At 41.1% G+C, this 13337-nt stretch overlaps 1 protein-coding gene across 1 annotated transcript in view; it reads left to right on the forward strand.

The window, feature by feature from the left end:
* npr2 (natriuretic peptide receptor 2) overlaps positions 1–13337 on the forward strand; it is a 140333-nt gene that overhangs the window by 56156 nt on the left and 70840 nt on the right. The window lies entirely within an intron of this gene.

The following is a 13337-nucleotide window of genomic DNA, read 5'->3' on the forward strand; positions in this document are numbered from 1 at the left end:
CAGGGAGGGACAGGAGCCTTAAGCCCCGTACCACCAGGTTCAAGAACAACTACATCCCTTCAACCAACCAACATAACCTTGATCACTATGGTTTAGCAACAGTATGAACCACTTACCACTAAAGTTGACTATTTTTATTATATTTGTGTCCTTTCTTGTAAAATTTGTGCATAATTTATAGTTAATTTGTGTTTTCCTTGTGAGCACTGCTTATATGATGCTATGCACTGTGATGCTGCTTTGCTGCAAGTAAGCATTGTTGCACTTGTGCATCTGACAAGACTTCACCTCCAACTTTCCAAAGTTATACTTCCTGTTGATGGAAGAAGAGTTTTATCTTGTCTACATAGAATTGCTCAAAGTCCATTGGCTGGGGTATTGAGAGAAATTAAGATGCTCCAGTAAGGGTCTGATCATCATAATCTGGCTGTCTTGGAAGACTGTGGCTCATTCTCAATGATCAGCACTTTGACAATGTCCCATATCAGGCAACAATTCCTTTGAGCTTGGCAATGGCTGTTTTCTAAGTCTCCCGAGAACTTGAGAAATGATCATCTGTAAACGAAAGAGTATTTCTATCGGACTGAAATGGGTCAGGTATAACTATTGGTCAAGATCAGTCAGGCATTAGTTGAGAGCAAAGGGCTTCCGTTATCAATTCCATTGTAGAGATCTACACTTTGTGGCATAGTTCCCGTCCATTTTGGGCTAATTGCATAGCAATCAACAAACAGAGTTCAATTCCTGCCGCTGTCCATAAGGATTTTTTATACGTTCTCCCCGTGACCACATGAATTATTCTCCAGGTGTTTCAGTTTCCTCCCACATTCCAACGACACACGAGTTAGGGTCAGTAAGTATAGGCCTGCTATTTTGGCGTCAAAATTATGGTGACACTTGTGGGTTTCCCCCAGCACAATCCTCAATGATTTGATTTGACCCAAATGATACATTTCACTATGTTTTCATGTATTCATGACAATTAAAGCTTATCTTTCTTTATCTTTTTCTCAAATTCTGGGGTGGCAGCTGTTCACTCCCAGATGCGAGCAATGCATGTGAGCTCCCAAGTTGTTCCTACATAACTCGAGAATGATGCCCTTGAACCTCTGATCACATTCCCTTACGTGCCCAGTTCATCCTGCTTAGGAGCTGGGTTCATCTTGCACTTCGACCATTTCCCTCCTATCCCAGTCTTTGACTGCATTGCTTCATTCTGTTTGGTTGTTGCTTCTGTCTCCTGCATTGATAATTGAAATATTGGACTGTTTCTGGCATTTTGAATACCTTCAGCTCATTTTCCTTGGCATTGCTTGTGTCCTTGGCTAACCTCTGCTGCCTGTCAGTATTTGACACGCTTTCAGGCGAGTAATCACAACAGAGCTTTACTTCCAAACTAAAGCAACACACGCTGGAGCAACTCAGCAGGGCAGGCAGAATCCATAGAAATTAATAAACAGTTGATGTTTCAGTCTGAGACCCTTCTTCAGTACTGAAAGAAGGGGGAAGATGCCGGAATAATAAGATGGGGGGGAGGGGAAGGAGGCAAGGTAAAGTTGATAGGTGAAGCCAGGTGAAAGGTAAAGGGCAGTGCCCACTGCTTCTCCTCTGTGACCTCTGCTGCCTCTGACTCTCAATCAGACCTGCTACCACAGCCACGTATCCTTCCTGGGAGCTTGTTCCACATGGCATATCAGATTCCTCCGACTTCAGCCTTTCCCACGCACGTGGCTTCACCTGTCACTATCCAGCTAACCTCCTTCCCCTCCCTCCTCCTTTTTATTCTGGTATCTTTCTCCTTCCTTTCCAGTCCTGAAGAAGGATCTCAGCCTGAAACATGAACAGTTTATTCACTTCCATAGATGCTGCCTGACCAGCATTTTGTGTGTATTGCTTTGGATTTCCAGCATCTGTAGATTTTCTCATACTTTTGTTTTACTTTATTAAATTCATGCACAAACTGATAATTTAGCATTCACCATTACACTTGATGTACTATTACCAAATTGACCCTCACTTGCAAACTGGCCAGGTTCATGATGAGGGGTTTTCATGACTCCATCCCAAATGTGGGGTGATTACTTTGTCTTGGCTACTGCTTTGTCAAGTCTCTCACGTACTCGCTAGATCACTCCAGTTTCCTTTGCAACCAATTGTAAGGCAATAAATTCATTTCTTCTCCAGATGCAAACTTGTGTTTCCAACTTCTTCACTTGTGATCTCCACTCCTTACCTTGAGGTTATCTCTTGACTTTACAATCCATCATCTGTACCGTCATTCATAGCAAGCTGAACAGACAAGATACATTTGTCTTATTATGCAACACTGATAACTGGAGGACATTCCATGTTTCCCATAGCTCTGAGTCTGAACTTCCAGCCTAGCCAACTCCTGGTCTGGGGAAGCTCCACTCTTCTAGCTTGTTGGGATACTTGACACCTCTGTTTGTCAGATATGCCTTTTCCTGGAGAACACTGACCCTCACATTCTATGCCTACATCCTCTCATGCATTCTCTGCCATCTCATTGATTTCCATTGACTTGCGATCACTGTGCGCATATAGTGTTCTGCTGTGTTTACCTGTCATTCATAGGTCACAAAAAAATGGTTTCTTCATCCTGTAATCAGCATCACAACCTCCATCAGTGTTCTGCTCCTGTGTGCTATCAGCTGATCTCCTACAAGACTGTTGGTCATATTCATGACCTGGTCTTATTTTTATCTCTCCACATGTCCGATCTCCAGGATATTTCCCGAGGTCTTTGTTTTTATCTCTTTGAAGTGTGTTTTCTTTCAGTACACTAATTCCAATAGCAGGTGAGAAAGCTTCTGCTTCTGACAAAATCTTCATCTGGTTCATTTGATGGCTATAATATACCATTTCTTACATGGCTTTGATGATACATCCCCATGCATCTATTACTCAGATAAACCACAAATGAAACCAATCTGTTGCACAAGGTCTCTGGTCTTGTACAAATACCAGATCACTGACTCTAAAATGAGTGCCAGCTCCAGTGGTTCACCAAATCCAAATACATTCAGCCTACTTTTGATTTCTCCTCTTGCATCTTTTTATTCTGTCGTAGACTGAGCTGCCTTTTCTGTCAACTTGTTTGAAGCTGGGTGGCATGGAATTGCATGCATGTGCTTGAACCATTTCCACCTTGGGAATTAAGCACTTTAGATCCTGATAAAAGTCTGTCATAAATAGCAAGAAAGACCACAAGAAACTATTCTCAATTTTGAAGTTGCCATTTGATATAGAAATATATATAGGAACTGTTTTATTCATTTTGCTTATGATCAATTTTCCCATCAATGGACCTGCAAAATATGTACTCTGCTCATCCAGGGTTTGTTCATCCATTGCCAGAGAGGATTTACTGGTGAGCTCTTGGAGTGTTCTTGAGAGGGCACACATTTCATCCAAGTATCTTCCCTATTGCTTGTCTATTCCTGACTCAAATAGAACATCTAGAAACTAGATATTTCTTGGTGTCCTTCGTGCAATTGTATCTCTTCCTTGTGGTGGAATAACTGCGTCACTAAAGAAACATAAGAAACTAGCTGTCTAACTATACTACCAAAGTGTCATTTTCCCATTCTCCATCCCATTGGCTACAAGTTATTGCAAAATTTAAAGTAAATTTACTTAAAAGTATAGTCTCATTTTATAAGGTCACTTTTTAAATCAAGGACTTATATGTGTCCAGGGCAAAGATGTGGGCAGATAAAAATCATTGTGGATACTATCCACTCTGCAAACTGCCTGCATAAAGTTGATCCCTGATCTTGCTAGCAAGTTGTTGGGTTGTATTGGGTGTGCTGTCCATCAAAGGCACACTTGCCCAGTGATTTGCCCACTAATTTCCAATAGAGTCAGTGAATCCACATTCTGATATCACTCCTGTATATTATATAGTTATCATATGCTGACAATGTTTATGCCTATCTCTGCTGTCTAGCTGCAGCCATCAGGGTACATGATTATGATTTTCATACTGCAAGCTACTTATGATGAATCTGGAGTTTCAACCATAAAATATTTATTGAATTTTGTCACCCTCTAAGCAAAATCCTAACTACCTCAAAATAGCCGAGTATTAGCAGCCCTCCTTTAGATGATAAAATCAGTTGGTACCATATCTACAGTCCCAGTAGGTGTGACAAGACTATTCCAGCACTCTAAGGTTTTACACTAGCAGTAATGTGGCTGGATCATAACAAACAAGAACATATGCACATGGCAGCAACTTCAGTCCCAGAGCACAGATTGATGTTTTGTGATGCAACAATACATACAGGCGTCTGGGCACTTTGCAAATAGTTTACAAATATGATAGAAAAGCCTCATGTGTTTTCTTCACTAATCAGTAAGGTTATGGCTGATTTTTTACTCAGCCTCACTTTCCTACACTAATCTTGCAACTCTTGAACCCTTGATTCCCTTAATATTGGAAAATCTGTCAATCTGTATTGAATATATTCTGGGACTGTGCCTGAACAGCCTTCTTAATTAGGGAAACCCAACAGTTCATCATCTGGGTGAAGATATTTCTTCAAATCTTAAACCTGGGTGGCAGTCCCATATTTTGTAATACTAACCCATGGTTGTAGCTGTGTCCATTAAGGAGGAACATTGTATCTAACAGCTACCCAAATTAAGACTTACAGATCCTGAAGCCTTAGGCAGATATTTGATTCAGTAAAATGGCCTACCTTCTTCCGGCACTCAGCACACACAAAATGCTGGAGGAACTCAGCAGATAAGAGTCATAGAGCATTACAGCACAGAAGTAAGCCCTTTGGCCCATCTAGTTTGTGCCAACTTATTACTCTGTCTAGTCCCATTTAGCTGTATTAGAACCATAGCCTTCCATGTCAATGTACCTATCCAAGCTTCTCTTGACTGTTGTAACTGAACTTGCATTCATGACTTCCGCTGGCAGCGTGTTCTAAACTTGCACCTCCCTCTCAGTGGAGACATTCCCCTCAGTTTCCCCTTAAATATTCCACCTTTCAGCCTATACCTATGATCACTAGTTCCAGTCTCATCCAACCTGAGGGGAAAAGTCTGCTTCTGTTTACCCCATGGAGGGAAATAAACAGTAGCAGTCTCTTCATTGATACAACTTGTCTGTTTGCCTCTTCTTCCCAGTCTTTTCCTGCAGGCTGTAAGGCACATTCTGCACTTAAAAATCTAGCATTCACCTTCTGGTTAATATTGGTTATTACACATCAAATGCTTCCAAAGTCATTAGTGTGCTTAACAAGCACAGATCTTCATTCTTCTGATCTTTCTCTGATCTTCCTTTGCATACATGTTCACAGATTATTAGTCAATGAACAATCATAGAGGTACATGGGTATTCTCTCAGATTCCTCATGTAATTTATGGGTGGTAAAAAGGTAAATAGGTTTGGAGAGACATTGATCAGATGATGTCCTGCCTGTAAGCTGCGACTGAAGCTAGAATGTTTATGCAGTTCTTCCGAGTAAGTTTTATTCAGTCATAAACCTGTGAATATTGACGATGATGATTTGATGTCAATAACCCAATTGAACATCTTGCATTCATTTTATGCATGCTATATAGCCATGATTGCTCTTGGCAAATGTTTCTACAGAACTGGTTTGCCATTGCCTTCTTCTAGGCAGTGTCGTTACAAGATGGATGACCCCAGCCATTATGAATTCTCTTCAGAGATTATTCGCCTGGCGTCACAACCAGGACTTGCGATATGCACCAACTGCTCATACAACCATTCACCACCTGCTCCCCTGGCTTCACAAGACCTTGATCCAGGGGGACAAAGCAGGTGCTACACTTTTTCCAATCAGGCTAGTTGAGGGAAGGAGTGCCTTACACTTCCATTGGTAGAGATGTCTCTCTACCCCACCACCCACTGTTGAACAGACAGACAGACATACTTTATTGCTCCCGAGGGAAATTGGGTTTCATTACAGCAACACCAACCAAGAATAGAGAAGAAATATAGCAGTAATTAAATAATAATAATAAGTTAATCATGCCAAGTGGAAATAAGTCCAGGACCAGCCTATTGGCTCAGGGTGTCTGACACTCCGAGGGAGGAGTTGTAAAGTCTGATGGCCACAGGCAGGAATGACTTCCTATGACGCTCAGTGTTGCATCTTGGTGGAATGAGTCTCTGGCTGAATGTACTCTTGTGCCTAACCAGTACATTATGGAGCGGATGGGAGACATTGTCCAAGATGGCATGCAACTTGGACAGCATCCTCTTTTCAGACACCACCGTCAGAGAGTCCAGTTCCACCCCCACAACATCACTGGCCTTATGAATGAGTTTGTTAATTCTGTTGGTGTCTGCTACACTCAGTCTGCTGCCCCAGCACACAACAGCAAACATGATAGCACTGGCCACCACAGCCTCGTAGAACATCCTCAACAACGTCTGGCAGATGTTAAAGGACCTCAGTCTCCTCAGGAAATAGAGACGGCTCTGCCCTTCTTGTAGACAGCCCCAGTGTTCTTTGACTGGTCCAGTTTATTATCCATTCATATCCCCAGATATTTGTAATCCTCCACTGTGTCCACACTGACCCCTTGGATGGAAACAGGGGTCATCAGTGCCTTAGCCCTCCTCAGGTCCAGCACCAGCTCCTTGGTCTTTTTCATGTTAAGCTGCAGATGATTCTGCTCGCATCATGTGACAAAGTTTCCCACCGTAGCCCTGTACTCAGCCTCATCTCCCTTGCTGATGCATCCAACTATGGCAGAGTCATCAAAAGACTTCTGAAGATGGCAAGACTCTGTGCAGTAGTTGAAGTCCGAGGTGTAGATGGTGAAGAGAAATGGAGACAGGACGGTCCCCTGTGGAGCCCCAGTGCTGCTGACCACTCTGTCTGACACACAGTGTTGCAAGCGCACGTACTGTGGTCTGCCAGTCAGGTAATCAATAATCCATGACACCAGGGAAGCCTCCACCTGCATCACTGTCAGCTTCTCACCCAGCAGAGCAGGGCGAATGGTGTTGAACACACTGGAGAAGTCAAAAAACATGACCCTCACAGTGCTTGCTGGCTTGTCCAGGTGGGCATAGACACGGTTCAGCAGGTAGATGATGGCATCCTCAACTCCTAGTCGGGGCTGATAGGCGAACTAGAGGATGAACTAGGCTCTCTTGATGGAGGTGGTACTGCCTGACACTTGGTGGAGTGAACAAAGCCACTGGCATGTGCCCTAACCAGAATGTTGTTTGGAACTTGCATGTGAATATAGACTGCTTTGTTAAGATTGCATTGATCAATTGTGTTTTTATTATTTTATGGAATGTGGAATTTGCTGGAAAGGCTGACATTTAGCTACTCATTCCCAACTGTCTTTCAGATGGTGGCAGTGAGCCACCTTGAACAGCTGTGGTCTGTGTGTTAAATGCATTCCCACAGTGAAGCTAGAGATTGTGTTCCAGGACTTGGTGTCACTGCCTGGAATATAGACAGCATGGAAGTTTTGCAATTCACCAGAGTAAGCCTGAATGCCATCTATGTCTTGTACTCTAGGACTGCTTCATTATTTGAGGAGTAGGGAGAAGAATTGAAGATTATGCAAATATTCCCACTTTGGTATGACGGAGGGAAGGTTGATGATGAAGTAATTAAGAGGTTGGCCCTGGAACATTACCTTGACAAACTTCTGCAGCAAAATTCAGGGGTTGAAATACTTAACCTCCAGCAAGTCCAGTCCCCTTTCTTTGTGTGAGATAAGGTTTTAAACAGTGAGGATTCCCCTAACCCCCACTCCCTCTGATTCTCCTTGACTGCAATTTCACAGTTCACTTTGCTACTTACAGTTAAGTGTTGCTGTGATATTAAGCACAAATACTCTCACCACACCCCAGAATCCAGATCCTTTGTCTGTATTTGGACCAAGGCTCCAAAGATATCTGCAGATGTATGGTCCTGCCAAAAAGGAACATCAGTGAGCGAGCTTTTGTTGGAGAAAGGACCACTTTATAGCATCCTTGCCTATGCCTTCCATACCTTATTGATGTCTGAGAGTGGCAGAAGTGATCTTTTTGTTGACAGAAGATGCATGGGTGATTTAATGCATTGTTTGAGTGGATGCTGTTGTAGCTGTGGAAGAGATGCAGCTATTGTGCCTGTTTCCTAAGGTGGGGGAGTCTAAGACCAGAGGACGGTGCCTCAGAATAGAACTTCTGAGGGACTTCCTTGTCCAGAGAATGGTGAGTCTGCAGAATTCATTGCCACAGGTGGCTTTGGAGGCCAAGTCATTGGGTGTATTTAAGGCAGGGGTTAATAGATTCTTGATTAGTCGGGGCATGAAGGGATAAGGGGAGACGGCAGGAGATTGGGGCTGAGAGGGAAAATGGATCAGCCTTGATGAAATGGCAGAACAGACTTGATGGGCCAAATAGCCTAATTCTGTTCCTATGTCTTGTGATCTTATGTCTGATGCAGACAACTGTTTATTGATATTGAGAAGTTATGCCTGGTCAACCCAAGACGTGCTTAATAATGCGTATCATCAAAAAGTAACAATGATTATGACACTGTCTCCTGAGGAACTTCTGTTGTGGTTTCTTGAAATAACCAGGAGACACAGAAGATTCTTCAAGAAATTTAAGCCTTTATTTGCAACCAAACGCTGAGACAATAAATGAACGTGTCACTAGTTGCCTGCCGAGCCTAGTACACAGTATTCTTAATCGTACTTTCTATCTTAGTTTCATTAGCATATACTTGTTCTAGTCCCTTGACTGGTTTTCACACCATCACACCATCGCACGATCCTGTCTAGTCTACTCCTTGGAACACGTGTCCCCCTTCCCGGCTTTGACTGGTTACCATACCATCACACCACTCCATGATCCTGTCTACCACCATTATCTCTACATGCTTACTTTCACTGTTAGCTACCTTCTTAAGGCACTGATGCGTTCAATAGTACAGAGACAATACAGAGATTACATTCTGGCCAATAAATTGGATACATAGCAAATAGCAAACACAAGGCTGGCCACAGAGTTCTGGCCACACAGCAAGCGTTGCAACTTTATTCTCCAATACTTCCCACCAGCTTGAGAAACAGTCATTTATTTTGACTGCCTGCTTTCTACCCTCAGCCAGTTTTGTTTCCAAACAGTCGCTGCTCATGGACTATAAGTTGAATATGGTACTTCATAAATGTGAACTATTAAAAATATAATATATAACACATTTTCTCTATTAATTCTCAGCTAGTATGTTCTTGAGTCAAGTACAATTTGCCCTTTAGGAAGGTCACATTAGGTTTCACCTATCAACTCATACTTAATTAGTTTTGGATTTTCTTCCCAGACAACTTCTTCTCAGTGTTTTCTCACACTTTTGGAGAAATGGGCCTAATGCAGCTGGATCAGAATCAGGTTTACTGTCACCGGCATGCGATGTGAAATTTGTTAACTTAGCACCATCCGTTCAATGCAATACCTAACATAGAAGAAAGAAAAAATAATATTAATAAATAAAGTAAAATATAATAATAGCAAACAAGTAAATTAATTACATATATTGAATAGATTTTAAAAATATGCAAAAATATATATAATTTATATATAAAAAAGTGTGGTAGTGTCCAAAGCTTCAAAATCCATTTAGGAATCAGATGGCAGAGGGGAAGAAGCTGTTCCTGAATCTCTGAGTGTGTGCCTTCAGGCTTCTGTACCTCCTACCTGATGGTAACAGTGAGAAAAGTGCATGCCCTGGTGCTGGAGGTCCTTAATAATAGACGCTGCCTTTCTGAGACACCGCTCCCTAAAGATGAGCTGGGTACTTTATAGACTAGTGCCCAAGATGGAGCTGAATTGACTTACAACCTCCTGCAGCTTCTTTTGGTCCTGTGCAGTAGCCCCTCCAGACTGTGATGCAGCCTGTTAGAATGCTCTCCACAGTTCAACTATAGAAGTTTTTGAGTGTATTTGTTGACATGACATGGGATAAATGTAGGTACATCTTAGGCAGCATGAACAAATTGGGCCAAAGGGTCTATTTCCATACTGAATAACACTACAAATCTCTTTTAGTTTAACTGACCTGTACACAGAACGTTTTTTAAAAGTCCTTCACCCCTATTGAATAGGATGCAAGATTTGCAATGTCTATAGTTTTCCTACTGAGATAAGTAAAGTTATAATATTTGCCACTTCTACATTTCCTTCCCTTGATAACCTGGTTGCAGTCAAACTGGATAAGGTGGTAGTTCTCTGTTGAACCCTACCAACCTTCTCATAAATTTCTCCAATTCAGGTTCTGTATTGCTGTTACATTGATTTTGGCAGCAACCACTTTGTTGGTGGAGACACTGTGGAGCTGTGACTAATAGAGTTCAGTTTTAGGACACAGTGTTATTGCCTTATGCTAAAAATCATAGGCTTGACACACTGGAAACAAAGCTGTTCTTACCAAAATATTATAACAAAATATAATTATATATAATCTACTCCCCTCAGCTGGTGAATACTACTTAATTGGACATTAAGCTGACAACTTTTGAAGAATGACCTAACTAGCAAATAACTCATCATCTAAAAGTATATTAAAACAAAATACAAGTATGTTGCTCTTCTGTACAGTTAATTTATTGGTGCTAGTTGACTGACTACATAAACAGTTTTAACATGCTTTCTCAACATTCTTGTAGTTGCTTAATAAAGAGGCTTTTATTCCCTTTCAACAGAGTCAGAGGTTTTTCAGTGGTCCATCATGGAAAAAGGCCCTTCTATGAGCCCAACTCATCTATGTTGATCAAGATACCAACCTACACTAATTCCATTTTGTCCATATCACTATAAAGCTTACGTATCAATGCACTTGTCTAAATTATTTTTAATGGTGTAATTGAACATCCTCTTAAGCTTATTCAATATTACCACCAGAGACGTGCCCCTCAAATCTCCTTAAAATTTTTGCCTCTCACATTAAACCTATTCTCTCCACTTTCAGACTCCACTACCATGAAAAAAAAAGATTTTGCCTATTTGTGCACCTCATAATTCTATAAACTTCCATGAGGTCACACCTCGTCCTCCTTCACTCCATGAAAAATAGTCCCACAAATGCAATCTCTCCTAATTACTCAAGTCTTATATTGCAGCCAACATTCATGTGAATTGCTTACTCTCTAGTTAAATCACATCCTTCCTACAGCACAGTGACCAGAACTACACATAATATTCAAACTGCAGCCTAACAAATTATTTGTACACTGTAGCGTAATATTCCCAAATCCTAAATGCAATGTCACATTATGAAGACAAACATATTTCACGTCTTCATCTCTCTGTTTACCTGGTGCTATCACTTTCTGGAAGTGATTTTATATTTATCCTCTGAGAGCTCCACCTCAGGGTGGATTGAGTTTTTGGGTTCCAGGGTTATATTTTTTGAATGGGTTATAGCCTTGGCCAGCAAGGGGTTCCAGAATGCATTGTGTCCAGCTGTGTGAGCAGAGTACTGGGCAGGTTCTGTGGAGTGTGTGCAAACACCTTGCTGCCTAAGTGAGCCTAGTATAGGGAACAGCTGTCTACTGCAATAAAAATGACACTTTGGATATTCTCAGTGAGTGGAAGTCCATGAAAAGAAGCGACAAATAAAATTAAAAGGCAACCAAAGAATCACAGATACTTAAAGAAAAGCAGCAGATGCATCCACAGTAAAGGTCAGAAAGGGAATGAAGTAAAGAGAGACCAGGTGAAAAGGGAAGTCAGCGTGCAAAGGTGGTATGAGAACGGAGCAGGAGACAGCAAGCAAAATAGTGATTCTTAACACTGAGGTCATACATAATAATATGAGTATATTTTGTGCCATTATAATTATTCGAGTTGTTAGGCACTTGGGTTACAGCTTATGGGAGCTGTTTCTGAATTGAAGGTGTTGTTAAGAAAAAGTGGATCAGAACAAATAATACAATATGTGTAAAAGTAAGAGGATAGCTGATAAAGCACCAATTATGAAACATGACCCCGGGTTGACATTGTATGAATGAGACTTGAATGAAGAACTGATTAAATCTGAAGTGAACACTTTAGAGAAGCGCTGTTTGCAGTGAACAGTTTTGAGGCAGAAAGCATTTTCAGACTGAGTAAGCATACATTTGGTTAAATTTACAATTATATATTTATAGCTTTGTGAATAATTAATTGCACAGTTTCATATGCAAACAGTGGGAACAGTGTAGTATGTAAGAGTAAGCATGTCTTTGAAGAATTGAAAATATAATATAATATAACCATGGTTCCTGATATTCAGTTTGAAATGCTTGCCTTCAGCTAAAGGATGTTCTGTTCCTGGTTCTGCACTGTTTTGGTGATAATACTGGCAACAACACCAAAGCAACTCCCAGACTCCATGACCTGGTTCTGTTTTCACAGGGAATGTGAGAATGTGGGAAAATAGTTTGATGCAACAGAAAATTCAAAATATGGATATCTTAACTTGTGACAAACAGTTTCAAAGTTCAAAGTGAATTTATTATTGAAGTGCATAAATATGTCACCATGTAGAAGAAACACAGTCAAATTAATGAAAGACCACACCCAACAGGGTGGACAACAACCAATGTGGTAAAAAAAACAAACTATGAAAGTATAAAAAGAAAGTGAAAATAATAATAATAATAATAATAAGTAATAAATATCAACAACATAAGGTAAAGAGTCCTTGAAAGTAAGTCCAGTTCAGTGATGGGAGCGAGTGAAGTTTTCTTCATTGGTTCAGGAGCCTGATGGTTGACGAGTAATAGCTGTTGCTGAACTTGGTGGTGTAGGCCTTGAGGCTCCTGATGGCAGCAGTGAAAAGAGAGTGTAGCCTGAGTGGCGGGGGTCCTCGCTCTGACAGTGCTCTGTATGGATGTGCTGAATGGTGGGGAGTGCTTTACCCATGATAGACTGTGGCATATCTACTACTTTTTGTAATATAAGGACATTGGTGCTTCCATACCAGGCTCTGATGCAACCTGACAATGAACTTTCTACCACACGTCTCTAGAAGTTGGTCAAGTTTTAGGTGACATGCCGAATCTTCACAAACATCTAGGAAAGTAGAAGCACTACTGTGCTTTCTTTGTAATGGCACTTATATGCTGGACGCAGGACAGAGCCTCTGAAATGATAACACTGAGGGATTTAAAGTTGCTGACCCTAGCCACCTCTGATCCCCCTTGTTTAGGGATCAAACAAACCCAACTTTTACAATCTGCTTTTTGAAATGGTATTTACATCAAGGAATTAGAATTTTTAATTATGTGAGGGATCTGAAAATCTAGGATTGTCCTTAAACAGAAAAGATTTTAAC

The sequence above is a fragment of the Hypanus sabinus genome, chromosome 14 (genome assembly GCF_030144855.1).
Source record: "Hypanus sabinus isolate sHypSab1 chromosome 14, sHypSab1.hap1, whole genome shotgun sequence".
Taxonomy (NCBI): Eukaryota; Metazoa; Chordata; class Chondrichthyes; order Myliobatiformes; family Dasyatidae; genus Hypanus; species Hypanus sabinus.